This window comes from Eubalaena glacialis, chromosome 6 (assembly GCF_028564815.1).
Source record: "Eubalaena glacialis isolate mEubGla1 chromosome 6, mEubGla1.1.hap2.+ XY, whole genome shotgun sequence".
Taxonomy (NCBI): Eukaryota; Metazoa; Chordata; class Mammalia; order Artiodactyla; family Balaenidae; genus Eubalaena; species Eubalaena glacialis.
The window spans coordinates 65,927,670-65,942,548 of NC_083721.1; the positions used below are offsets into that span (position 1 = coordinate 65,927,670).

Consider the following 14,879-nt stretch of genomic DNA (forward strand, 5'->3'; position numbering starts at 1 on the left):
GTTTAAGTTAATCACATTTAAAGAAAATTAATAATTTAGTTCTCAGGAATACGGGTCACATGTCAAGTGCTTAGTAGCCATCCATGGCTCATGGCTGCTGTGCTGGGCAGCACAAACATAGAGCATTTCTTTCATCACAGGAAGTTCTATTGGACAGAGATGTTCTCGAAAATGTCAGAAGAGGAGGAAAGTATAATGTGTTATTTTTAAGAAGTATTAATTGTATGGTCTTCTTTAAATGAAATCGATCGTGAGTGATACCAAGCAGGACCCCGTACACAAAAGGCTCATAGGCTTCTGGCACAAAAGCCTTTCTGTGTCCCCCATTTCTTGTTTGTAGGAAATAGGCTTCATTCAGCCTCCAGGACCCTCCCTGAGTTCCAAGGGCAGGTTGAAACAGATGCTAATTAGGGAAGGGAGGAGATGCAGAGACAAGGGGGAGCAGTCAAGAGGAACAACAGTGCAGCCTTGGGGCAGGGTCCTGGTCCCCCCCTCAGGGGATACACATAACGATATCTGTGAGCTGTTGTGCAGATACGGAAGTGCCACCAGGTGGGAGAAGTTAGCAGTCTGCTGCCCACAAGCCCACAAGCACGTAGACCCCAGACCAGTTGGAACCAGAAGGATGACGATGCTGCCTCCCACTTACCTCACCACCAACCAATCAGAAGAATGCCCACGAGCTGACCACGCCCTCTTTGAACCATTACTATAAAACTCCTCACTACCCCTCCAGGTGGGGACACAGAGTCTTGAGGGCTTTAGCTCGCTGTGGACCCCTTTGCCTAGCAAAGCAATAAAGCTATTCTTTTCTACTTTGTCCAAAACTCTGTCTCCGAGATTTAATTCGGTGCTGGGGAACAGAGGCCGGATTCGGCTTCAAAGGCATGATGAAAAGTAAAAACAATGGACGAGACTCTTCTTATCAACTGAAGGCAAACTATATATACTTAACAACATACCTATATCCAGATGGATACTCGATCTTAAATTGGCTTTGAATTCATACATAATTATAACACTGTTAAGCAACGTCTTTAGCAATTGACGGTAAAGTGTTAGGCACAAAAAGTCTCCACTTAAGAAGTTTCCTATGAAAAGAAGTTAAATCCATTCAAGTCTTGACTTTGTAGTCAAAGATGATCAGTGTGTGTTGATACAGCCATCAAGGAAAGAATGAAATTTAGGGTAACAGAGATACCACTGAGGTGAATTATTTTGCTCCAGCAAACCTCATGGCGAGATTTATTTCTTCTCCTTGGTAATGCATAACGAAGAAAGTCAAGTGTGGACTTGTGTCAGTGGACCATTTAAGCTGATGCATTACAAAACTAGTAGTGGCTTTCACCTCATTTGAGCTATAGACCTATCGATGTTCTCATTAAGAACTAATATTCTCAGTGACTTGAAACTCATCATAATTATTTAAGTAGAATTACTTCTAAAATTAGAGCTTCCTCCCTGGCCTTCATTTATGAAAGGGTCTCAACCCATTTATGACTATGTTTCCGAGGAGGAGCATAACAGGTACGCCCACAGTGACAAGCCCTCAATATTCATGTAGACTTTGATACACATGCCATGAAAATGGAACACAGTAGTTGTACAGAGTAGAGTACATGGGTCTCCCATCATCTTGTTTACATACCTGGATGTTGGGGTTACCTTTTCGTTACCATCTTTACTTTTTTTTATATTTATTTTTTTTATTATTATTTTTTTAATTTTGGTAATTTATTTTGGCTGCACCAGGTCCTAGTTGTGGCACGCAGGTTCTTTGTTGCGGCATGCGGGATCTCTTAGTTGCAGCATGCGGACTTCTTAGTTGTGGGATGCAGACTCTTAGTGGCGGCACGCATGCGGGATCTAGTTCCCCGACCCGGGATCGAACCCGGGCCCCTTGCATTGGGAGCACGGAGTCTTACCCACTGGACCACCGGGGAAGTCCCTTGTTATCATATTTAGAACTCTGGTCTTCAATGACTTTGGCCCAGAAAACACTCAATAAGGCAATTTGATTTTTGAAAATTGGTTTCTTCACACATGAAATAATTTAATTTAATAACAATGATAGTAATCTTGTTAATTGAAGGAAGGAAATTCACTGAGCGAAGCCACATTAATGCCTAGCATCATTTTAATCTGTTCAGATTTTCTGAACTTAGCAGACTATGCCCTGGCTTCTGGAATGCTCCATCCCAGGTGTGACTGAGCATCTTGGGTGAGCACTGCCCACCTCCAGGGAAGAGATCTCTGCCCTGGTCATGGAAGTTAGCCAAAAATATCTGGTGTCAAGTGGGCTGCCTTCCCTTTTCATTTCCTCATTCCAAACTCCTCTTTTCCCTGGTGTGGTTTTTTTCCCCCTTTTCCCTTAAAAAAAAAAAAAAAAAAAAAAAAAAAAAATATATATATATATATATATATATATATATATATATATATCCTAAAACAGTCCTTTTAAAAATAGCCTCTCATGCTTTCTTCCATTTGGTGATCCATAGAAACCCTCAGGATAAACCCCCAAACCCCAGCTCCAGTAGTTATCTAATCATGATAATCGTTGTTATTACAACCATCAGCCATTCATCCACTGTTTCCATCCTTACTGGTTTCATTATATTGGTTAAAACTATCCCACCAGCACTGAAGCTCCTGGGGTACTACCTTATCACCTCCTCTGGGAAATGACTGCCATGAAATGCTCCCAGGTACGGGCTCCTTTTAGTCATGGCTGATTGGATTAAGAGCGAACATCTGAACCAAGAGAAACTAGTCACATTGTTTCTTCCTAAAAAATTTAGAATTAGAATTAAGAGTTTAATCAGTCTGACCTGGTTGTTGCAGTTGCACACTTGGGAGATTTGAGTTGGCTATCACCTGCCTCACATGTAATGGAGGAACAGGAAAAAAAAAAAAAAAGGAAGCCTATTGCAAAAAAAACAACAGGAACTTCTGGCAGTTTTTCAGTTCAAGCTCCTATCTCCCCAGTCCCACCCCTCCACACCCCTCATGGATACACACAAAAAACCACAATCCTCCTTCAAAGATCACCACCTCTCTAACATAATCATCTCCATCTCTTTTCTTTTTTGCTTTTAAATGACTGTTTTCATATATCCTCTTCTTCCTTCGTATAACAGGTACAAAGATTCCCACCCATCCCCCCCTTTTTTTAATATTTATTTATTTATTTGGCTGCGCTGGGTCTTAGTTTTGGCACGCAGGATCTTCATCGCGGCATGCGAATTCTTAGTTGCTGCATGTGGGATCTAGTTCCCTGACCAGGGATCGAACCTGGGCCCCCTACATTCGCAGTGCAGAGTCTTAGCCACTAGACCACCAGGGAAGTCCCTGCTCCTCCTTTTTAAGGCCAACCCTTCAACTTGACTTGGCCCTACTCCTTTCCATCTCCAAAGAAACCCTCAACAGCTATCTTCAATTACCTTCTCTGGCACTCATCTGTTCATCTTCCATTTCTATTTCTCCAGGGAGAAAGCTTCAGGTGTGCTTCTGTTTTCCTTCACTTTGTCACCAAACTACTGGAGAGAGAGGTCTGCACTTTGTAAACAAGTACTGAACTCTGGCTACCTCTGAGTAACAATAACCCCAGAGCTCTGCGTATGGCATGACTCTGCTACCACCTCCTGTCCACACTCACCCTCCATTAAGCCCAACAAGCTGTCCTCTGCCCTCATCACTCCATGGAAGCAATTATCCCAAAGGGCACCTTAGACTTCCAATCACCAAGTCTTAGGTCCGTTTCTTATTTCTCACTCTATTTGGCTATTGCATCAGATAACAATAACAGTTTACTCTCGGTGGTAGGCAGAAAAATGATCCCCCCAAAATGCCCAGCTCCTAATCCCTGGATCCTGTGCACATGTTACATTATATGGCAAAAGGGACTTGGCAATGTGATTAAGGTTATAGACCCTGAGATAGGGAGAGTTTCATAGATTATCCATGTGGGGACAATCTAATCACATGAGCCAAGAGTCAGTCAGAAAAATGTGATGAAAAAAGCCATAGGAGAGATTTGAAGCATAAGATGGACTTAATCCACCATTGCTGAAGATGGAGTAAGACAGCCAGGAGCTGAAGATGGAGTAAGGCAGCCTCCAGAATCCTTAGGCAACAGCAAACAAGGAAATGGGACCTCAGTCCTACAACCACAAGAAAGTGAATTCTGCTAACAATCCTAATGATCAAGTAAACAGATTCTTCCTTAAAACCTCCAGAAAAGAATACAGTCCTGTGACATCTTGATTTTAGCCAGGTGAGAACCCTGCCAGGATTGTGACTTACAGAACTGAAGATAATAATTTTCTGTTGTTGAAGCCACTAAGTCTGTGGTAATTTGTTACAGCAGCAACAGAAAACTAAAACACCCCCTTCATTCTGAAATTCTCTCCTTGGCTTTTGTAATAATGTCTTCTGTGGTTCTGCCCCATCTCCTGGAACTCTTCTTCTTTTGCTTTTCTTTACTCCCATTCTCCCTATACACAGGTAATTACTAAATTTTTGTTTTCATTCCTAATCTCCTCCTGGCCATATTATAAAATTTCATAATCTTACCAACCACTTCCACTCATGGCACCAAAAGCTAAACTCCTGCCTCTGACCTTTCCCCCAACTGCCTGGTGGTCATCATCATCTAAATAACCTACCGCCTAAAATAGTATGTCCAAAACTGAACCCATCATCTCTTTTCCAAGGGTTGCTTCCTCTCATTATTGTTCTGTTTTTTTACTCATACTACCATTGTCTCAGTTACCCAAATTCAAAAACTCCAAACCATCATGGATATCTACTGAGATTCTAAAATACCCACCTCTACAATTATTTTCAAAGTCCTATATAATCATCTTTCTATGTGTTACCCTTTCTCTACTTCTACTGGCCTACTGTATCAGCTGGGGTTCAACCATGACAATAGAAACTACACTAATTATTTAAAATAGAGAGACTTAGGGCTTCCCTGGTAGCGCAGCGGTTGAGAATCTGCCTGCCAGTGCAGGGGACACGGGTTCGAGCCCTGGTCCGGGAGGATTCCACATGCCACGGAGCAGCTAGGCCCGTGCGCCACAACTACTGAGCCTGCGCTCTAGAGCCCGCGAGCCACGACTACTGAAGCCCGTGCACCTAGAGCCTGTGCTCCGCAACAAGGGAGGCCACCGCAATGAGAAGGCCGTGCACTGCAATGAAGAGTGGCCCCTGCTCGCTGCAACTAGAGAAAGCCCGCGCGCAGCAACGAAAACCCAATGCAGCCAAAAATAAAATAAATAAATTTTAAAAATAAATAAATAAATAAATAAATAAATAAATAAATAAATAAAATAGAAAGACTTAAATACAGAATTGTAGCTCTGCAGGTGACAGAAAAACAGAGAAGCTAAACAAGGGATAATCAAGCAATCCAGAAATAAGTACAATGGTGAATTGCTACTATCCTTAATGCGGAGAGGCAAAAGTGAAAGACAGGATTACCAAAGCTAAAGCCATAAAGAAGTTACCACTGCTGCCAGAAGTACCACCTGAAGCAGACTGAAAGAGAACTACTCTTCCTTCCTCCTTCCCTCCCTTCTCCCACCAGAGCCTCTCATTGGCCAAACCAGTAGGAAGCCAGCTGACAGGTGATGTGGAGCCTGGGAAACACAAGCTGTAAGAGTCAGCTCCCTTGCAGTCAGGGGTAGAGAAAGGCATAGGTCTGAAAGCATATAAGCAGTTGGCTGATATATATGCTAGTTCCATCCCTCGTTTCCTCTCACCTTGACTATTTATAATAGTCTCTTAATTGGCCTTCCTGCCTCATGTGTCTCCACACCATCCTATAACACTACTGCCAGATGCATCTTTCTAAAACAATAATCTCATCCTGGTACTTTCCTCTCCAAATTTTTCAATAGCTCCCTATTACCTACTGAAAAAGTTCTTAATCCCTTTGCCTGGCATGGCAGATGGTTACTCTGATGGCCCCAGTGAAGCACATCTCTCAGTACCCTTGCCCTTGTGTGTCCTCTCCTACACAGACTCTAGGCTTGAGACCAATGGGACACTTGCAAGCATGATGCAAGCAGAGGCTTAATATGCATTTGTACATTGTTGCTTATCCTACTGGAGTGAGAGTTCTTAGGATTCAGCCACTATGTAAAGCATCCAAACTATGGATGATCCTGAGAAATGCTATGGAAAGTGCGATGTGGAGAGAGAGAGGTCACAGGCCCCCAGCCATCCCTGCTAAGCACCAGATACAGGAGTAAAGCCATCTTGGAGATTCCTACCTAGCCACCTGAGAGATCCCAAGTGGGACCAGCAAAAAGCCACCCCGCTGAGCCCCAGTGAACTTACAGAATCATGAGCAGGTAACATGGTTGCCTTTTTTAAGCCACTAAGTTTTGGAGCGATTTGTTATACAGTAATAGAAAGCCAAAATATCCCAGCTCCTCTCACGAACGTGTAAGATCTAATTCCTGTAATAAATCATTATTCCACAATATTTGTAATGATTTTGCTTCTCTAAGCAAATCCTGACGGCTACACCTGGCATTAAAAGCTCTCTGCAATCTGTCCCCTGCCAACCTTCCCCTGCTCACCTCTGACTACTGTTTTCAATCACCTTTTAGTCCAGCCAGTCAAATCACAGGTTCTCACACATGGCATGGCATGGCCTCCACTCTCTAGATCCACACACTCCTTACCCAGAATGTAGCCTCCTGCTAGTATTCACGTAAGTAAACATCGGTTTAATATCACCACCTGCAGGAAGCATTACCACATCTCCACAAATAATCATCTCTCTTTCCTCTGTAACACTCATATTTTATGTTGGTATGGTACCTATCTTGCATTATTGCTAATCAGTTCCTGTGCAGAACTAGTAGCTCCGAGAGGACAGGGTTGAGATCCTTAGTGCTTCTTTTTCTCTCATCAGCCCCCAGGACAGTACCTTATACATAGTGTATGCTCCTTAAATGTTTGTGGACTCAATTAAATATCAGTTAATCTTGGGTGACCAAGAAGTTAAAGAAAATAATGATGCATGTCTACCACTAGAATGAAAACTGCTGGGCACTGACAAGAGACTCAAAAAATACTCGTAAATTGAATGACACACTCATGTGGTACGTTATATGAACCTTATATTTCAGGGTCATCGTCCTTAAATACTGTGCAGTTCCCAACATGTTTGAAACGTTTAAAGTTACAATTACAATCCTCCCTTCTTTTCCTACAACTCATTTTCTCCTTCCTCTTTTTGTATTATTTTCTCTCCCCAGGTCTTACTTCTTTTCTCTTACTCAAGGGCAGGGAGCCTTTTCCAGGCGGGCTGAGTGCTGCCCAAACCCCCAGGCCTAGGTCCACGGAGATGTAGGGGTCACCACAATTATATTAATCTGACCCCTTTCCTTCTGTGTAGATTTATTTCCTGTGCCTGGAACCAACAAAATGGAATGTTTTCAGAGTCCTAACCCTTTGAGGGTAAATTTTAATTTAATCATTTAAAAATGATAAGAACAACCAAGTTCTTGGTTAGCACAAAACATCTAGGGGATTGTTGCAAATATTTGGCAATATTCACTAAAGAGGGAGGAAAGCATGTGAGGCCAAACTGGTTATAAATGCAAAGATATTTTCATGGAAATTAAAAACTAGAGCCTGAAAATGAACTGGTACCACATAACGTGATAATTTCTAAGAGTGCCATTTAAAAGAATCCACCTACTAACACGCCGTATTTTTCTCTTTTTCTTTTTTGTTTTTTGAAATGGGGCTTGTGCAAAATTCTAAATTATAAACCAGATTCATACTTCACATAATAAAATGGAAAAAGTAAGGGCTTTGCATTGAGACACGATTTGAATCCCAGTGCTACACAGCATTTGCTGGGTACATTACTTCAACCCTATCGCCCTCCAAGCTTCCTCCCCTGCAAAACAGGGATAACAGCCCTTACCCCACAGAGCTGTTATGAGAGCTATTTGTATGAACACAGGAAAAACACCCTACCTGGCACACTGCAGGTGTTCAAGAAATGGCCAAGTTGGGATGCTTAATGAATCTTTTTTCTCCCACCAGCACTCAGAACAGGACCTTGTACATAGTATGTGTCCTGCAACCGGCCCTTCCCTAGAGGAGATGGGGAGTCATTTCCATGTTGACTTCCTTTCACTAAACCAGTTATGCAGTTTTCTTACTTACGTAATGACAAGACACAGTCCTTGAAGTTCGAGGATCATTAGTCCCTTTCAGACTCAGCAAGCACTCGTAGCAATGCAAGTTCAGGTTGGCAGGTAAGTGTCAAGCCCCTTCCAAGCTCTTCTCTGGCCCTGGAACTCTGAGGAATATGTGAGATCCAGGGTTCCTGATCACTAGGAATTTATCATCTGTGGACACAGCACATACACCTATGAAACAACAACAACAACAAATCCACCACACATTTTATGGCATTTTTATAATATTTTGTGTTCTTTCATAGGAAATGTTCCATTCAATCTTCTCCAAAGCTCCAGGTGCTTCTGAGGTAGGCAGGATAGGTATTAGCATTCTAACCATAGAGTGGATGAAATCGATGCTCAGAAAGGCTAAGCAATGTGCCAGGACCACATAGGTGCTTTGTGGCAGAACCCAGAATAAGCCCTGGGTCCCCAGATACCCTGCCCAGTGCTCTTCCCAGGAGACACTCATCTTCCTGTGTTTCTCTCCCCTACCCTCTGATTTCTTTGTGACTTTACCCAAAAGAAAGAGATTTTCAGATCATTCATTCATTCAAAGGCATTTCCTGAGCTCTGTCTTTGTGCAAGACTCTGTGCTGGGTGTTTTGTGGGGTACAGGGATGGCTACAAGAGCCACAATACCTCTAGAGAGAGGCAGCATCATGGGAGAGGAGGTGGAAAGTGCTTCCATTCATGACAGCCCAGAAAGGATTCCAGAAGGACATGGTTCTCCGTTGCCCCTGTGAAGACGAGATATAAGAGCAGGTAAGTCAACCCAGGCCATTGACTCAGATCCACAAGAAATGCGGCTTCATTTCTACTGTGAGTTCCCTCTGCACATAGAGGCAGTAGCCTGTTTTCTGTACGTTTGTATAATCTCAGTCCATTTAGGGTATGATGGTCATTTTTACGTGGCAACTTGACTGGGCCACAGGATGCCCAGATATTTGGTTAAACATTATCCTGAGTATGTCTGGGAGGGTGTTTCTGGGTGAGATTAACATTTGAATCAGTAGACTGAATAAACAGATTGTCCTCTCCAACATGGTTGGGCCTCATCTGTTCTGTTAAGGCCTGAACTAAATAAAAGGCTGAATAAGAAAGAATTCTTTCTCTCTGCCTGTCGTTGAGCTGGGACACCAGTCTGCCTTTAGACTCAGACTTGGATTGGAACTTCCACCATCAGCTCTCCCAGGTGGCAGACCTTGGACTCAGACAGGAACCATACCACCGGCTCTCCTGGGTCTCTAGCTTGCCCACTACAGATGGTGGACAATCAGTCTCCATACCTGTGTGAGCCAATTCCTCATAGTTAATCTCCTTCTTTAGACACGTAAGTATCCTATTGGTATCGTTGCTCTGGAGAAGCCAGCCTAATACACAGGGTCTTCTCTCACCCCTCGCTGATGGGGTATCGGTCCCTGGGGGTAGCAGAAGAGGGACTGACTCAGGGCCAAGACACAGGAAAGAGGAGACAATTGGTCATCATCCCTCATGACCTATATTGCCACTGGCACAACTAGGGGCTCACACTTCTGGCAGATGACAGTTGCACCCTCCTGGTTCAAATCACCACAGGTCCCAGATCTAGCTCTCAAGGCCTCTCCCACAACCGTCCAAGGTATTTGGGACGCCTTTGGCTGTTCCCTTGTCCATGCCAGAGAGCCAAGAAATTTGACGAGGCTGCCTCAGACCCATAAGCCTAGACACACCACGCAGCCCCATCTCTATGATTCTCCGTGACTGGGGGGCTGGGGGGCTGGGCACAACTTTCATATTCTCAGGATCTGCTATAACATGAGACACAGGTCACACCCACCTCAGATCCGTACAAGCAATCAAGTATTTCTATTATGGCACATCCTCAGCATCCCACAATATCCACTCCTTCCTCGCCTCCCCACACAGTAAGTCCCCTACATACGAACCTTCAAGTTGTGAACTTTCAAAGATGTGAACATGCAGCTGGTTCCAGCAAGGAACCAGAGCTTGTGCCATCAAGGTCAGGTGTGAGTGAAACTGCAGCTTGCCCTCCATCTCCTATTGCTGACAATCCTTCAGCTCTACCATCTCCCGCCTCTTCTCCTTCCTCCAGTCAGTAACTCTTCTTGCCCGTTCACTTGATGCCAGCCCCCGTATGCCAGCTGTGGTACAGCTGAGATCTTTCTCCAGCTGGTAGCAGAAAGGGACGTAAAGATCCAAGGCATGATAAGGATTTGATGTGCCATTATTGGCTTGAAGATTAAGGCGGGCCATATGTCAAGGAAATGGCAAACTCAGTCTTAAAATCACAAGCAACCTGAATGAGCCTGGAAGTATTGGGTTGGCCAAAAAGTTCGTTTGGGTTTTTCCATAACATGGTACAGAAAAAACGAATGATTAGATTTGGCCAATCTAATATAGTCTTCCCCAAAGCCCAGCCAACCCCTTGATTTCTGCCTTGTGAATCTCTGAGCACAGGAGCCAGTTGAGCTATGCTGTGCCCAGACTTCTGACCTACCAAACTATAGGATAATAAATGGTTGTGCTTTAAGCCACCAAGTGTGTAGAAATTTGCTATGGCAAGAATAGAAAACTAATATACATAATAGAGATTTTAACCATTTTTAATTGAAATATAGTTAATTTACAATGTTGTGTTAGTTTCAGGTGTAGAGCAAAGTGATTCAGTTATACATATATATATATATATTTCCATTATAGGTTATAACAAGATACCGAATATAGTCCTCTGTGCTATACAGTAGGTCCTTGTTGTTTATCTATTTTATATATAGTAGTGTGTATATGTCAATCCCAAACTCCTAATTTTATATATATATACACATATATATATATACATACACACACACACACACTCACACACACACACAGTTGACCCTTGAACAAAGTGGGGATTAGGGGCACCAAACCCTGTTCGTTCAAAAATCCATGGATAACTTTTGACCCACACCCCAAAAAAAGCTTAACTACTAATAGCCTACTGTTGACCACAAGCCTTACCAATAACATAAAGAGTCAGTTAACATATATTTTGTATCTTATATGTATTATATACTATATTCTTACAACAAAGTAAGCTGGAGAAAAGAAAATTATTAAGAAAATAATAAGGAAGGGAAAATACATTTACAGTACTATACTGTATTTACTAATATCCTAAGTTTACATCATCTATTTATAAGATGAATCATCTGTCTGTCAGTACCAACATCAATATTGCCTTATATGATACAAAACCCTGTAGATGTTATATGCATTAGTAACACTAGACATTAAGAAATGAAAAGATAGTGAGAAAAAGAAATTCATCTTTATTTACAGGTATCAAAATTCATGCACTGGAAACAAAGAAGCAGCAATATGATTGCTTTATGGTAGCCTAGTGTAATTGATAAAATTGTTTCATGGAAGCCTAGCCTATACACTAATGAATGAATCATTACAAAATTTTTATGGCACAGAGTATTACAGGCATAGCCATAATACACTATTGGAAACATTGTTACTTTTTTTTAAAAAAACCACTTACCTGTGATGATAGACTGATACATAATTTCTCCAATTATGAAAGGGAGAGAAATAATGTACAGTAATGTAATTCCTTGAAAGCAAAGTTATAAAATAGTAAGAAAATTAACACATTCTTAATTTTATATTAAATATCACTCACCTTATGCCTATATAAAAATACACTAATATCTACATATATTTCAGGCATTCATAACATACCCTTTTCTTAATCATCTCAATAGTTCTAGGCTACAGTTTGTCTGAGTTTTTTCAAACTGTCACAAATCTCAAAAAATGTTTCCCATATATTTATTGAAAACAATCTGCATATAAGTGGACTCACACAGTTCAAACTCATGTTGTTCAAGGGTCAATTATAACTCGGAATACATATATGTATGTATTCTGAGTGCATATTCTGTATGTATGTGTGTGTGTATATATATATATAAATCTTGCCTGGCACATTCTAACTACTAATAGTGTTAACTAGAGCTGGCCATCTTCATGGATTACATCTGAATATCTAGGTTCCTCCTCAACCCTTTCTTGGTGACCACCTCCTAGCCCTAATCACTTCATTAATTTTCTAATGAGGCACTCCCTATGGACCTAATTTTGAAATAACTTTTTAGGCAAGTTTCTCTTGCTGAGAATAGAATCAACACTGAAGGACCATTTGTGTGTGAAAAGCCTTTTTCTACCAAAGCAGTCTGTCTCTATTACGTTATCAGGAGGGTTGAGAAGAAAGGGAAAGGAAAGTGACAAGTAAGCCTGAATAAATGGCTCAGTGGGCTTCCATAGAAGAGAAGGGGGTTGCTGCATTCCCCAGGTGCAAGTGAATCATCATAGACGGCTTTAAATAAATGAAGCCCTCCTTCAATGAAGTCTTCTGCATGGGTGCTGGTGCCGGAGCCTGACAGTTGTCAATCACAACAAAGGTTGAATATCTCACTATTAAGAGTAGAATTCTACAATGTCAGAGATGCCTGGGAGTTTCAGAGGTCATCCAAATCAGGGGGGTTCAGAGAACAGAATTCACTCTAGATAGTTTGAGCAACACGAGATTATTGCACTGTATACTGAGTTGAATAGTGTCCCTCCAAAATTCACGTCCACCCAAAACCTCAGAATATGACTTTATTTGGATTAGGGCCTTTGCAGATGTGATTACTTAAGTTAAAAAGAGGACATACTGGATCAAAATGGGCCCTAAATCTAGTGTCTTGTGCCCTTATATGAAAATCATGTGAAGACACAGAGACACATACAGGGAAGAAGGTCATGTGAAAATAGAGGCAAAGATTGGAATCATGCACCTACAAGCCAAGGAATGCCAAAAATTGCTGGCAACCACCAAAAGCTTGGAAGAGGCCAAAAACATTCTTGTTGGAGCCTTCGGAGACAGCGTGGTCCTAGAGACACCTTGATTTTGAACATCTAGCCTCCAGAACAATGAGAGAGTAATTTTTTGTTATTTTAAGATATCCAGTTTGTGGTGATATGTTATGTCAGCCCTAGAAAATGAATACACAGTGCATTAAATGGCTCAGAGTATCACTGTGGGGAAAGGCTGCTGAAGAAATGGACCATAGTCCTAGCTTCTGGGAATAACCCCAAAGCTGTACTATGGAAGCAGTCAGCCAAAGGAGCCCCTGCTTCTGACTCCCTCAGAAGACCACCACATCCACCAGCTCTAGAACCACACTGTCTCTGCTACTAGGGGAGTAGGTAAGATAGGATGCCTGATGTCCTGCCTCTCTGCCTTCTTAACTCAGTCCCGAATTTAAGTCTCTAGCAAGGGTTTCAGATCGGTAAAAGTGACTCACAAAATCTAGCTGCAAGGGAGTCTGGAAATGTCGGTTTTAGCTCTCCAGCCTCTGCAGCCAGGAGACACAATCAGAAAGGTTAGAACCCACACAAATCACACTAGACATCAACGTGTCTGCTCCTTATTCCTCACATAGATCCAGATTCCACTAACCTTTACATGGGCCGTGCACTGTAATATATGACCCCTCCTTTTATTTCATTCATATTCTCAATAACCTTTTAAGGCTATGATTATACTTATTCTACACATAAGGAAATTTAAGTTCAATAACATTTTGAATCTCACTGACCACCTCACAACAATTTAGTTAATATCCAACAGGTATTTATCGAATATCTACTATGTGTCAGCCTTGCTGGAAATAAACAGGAAAGACTTAATCCCTAATTCCAATTGCTTAAAGTCTAATGTCATTGTTTTAAACTTTGGTGTTCATAAGAGTTGCCTGAAGCCCTAGGTTTTGAGGTAGATTGCTGAGCCCCCATGACTAGAAGTCTGAGAAGAGAAATACAGTCTGAGGGCTGATTCTTATCAAAGTGATGATATGAACCCTAGTCCTTTGATTTCAGGCCCAGTTGCCCCATCAACACCCTGAAAATTCCTTCAGGTGCAAGGCAGGTAAAATAAATATGTGGATAAGGTAGATACAAGTCAGTAAGTGTTAAGTCATTTATTTGTAACTGAACCCATCCTGGTGAAACTAACACATTCTCAGATTATTTAGAGCCTTTGAGTATCCAGGCTAGGAGCCCTGCAAGGTTCTTCACCCTCCTCTTTACCAGGCATGAATCCAAGTGAGGAGGAGACGGCACTTCTAAGCCCACCTCCTCCCAGAGCACCTCTCACAGTGAATCGTAGGTGCCTCTTGTCTGATCAGCCCTGCTGGTCTATAAGTAGCAGGAGAGCTGGGGATTGAGTCTTCCATGTTCACAGTTCCGTAACTATGGGCCAGGTACTATGCTAAATCGTAGCACACTATAAACATTTGTGGAAGAGCGAAAGAAAGGGAAAGAGTGGATAAATAATGTCCTTTCACACAGAGGGAATATACGTCTTCTAGCCTTAAATTTCATAGAGAAGAAAACACCCCCAAGAATTCAGGATGGTCTGCACAATGTCCCTCTTCCTAGCTTTGGCCATGGTGTCTCCTCCACGGACTGAAGGTGCACTGAGTCTCCTTCTCTACCACAGGAGGAACCCCCAACTCCAAGAAGGGCCTGAGCTGCACCCTCTGTGGACACTACTTTCTTCAGACTCTGCTCTAGGTGCTTGAAGTACAGTGGTGAACAAGCAGTTCTTGTTCTCATGAAATTGAT

General features: G+C 42.2%; 1 non-coding gene across 1 annotated transcript; it reads right to left on the minus strand.

Moving 5' to 3' along the window:
* Positions 1-3,273: 3,273 nt before the first annotated feature.
* On the minus strand, positions 3,274-3,346 carry TRNAR-GCG (transfer RNA arginine (anticodon GCG)). The gene has a single exon. It is a non-coding gene; the product is annotated as a tRNA-Arg (tRNA).
* Positions 3,347-14,879: the final 11,533 nt, after the last annotated feature.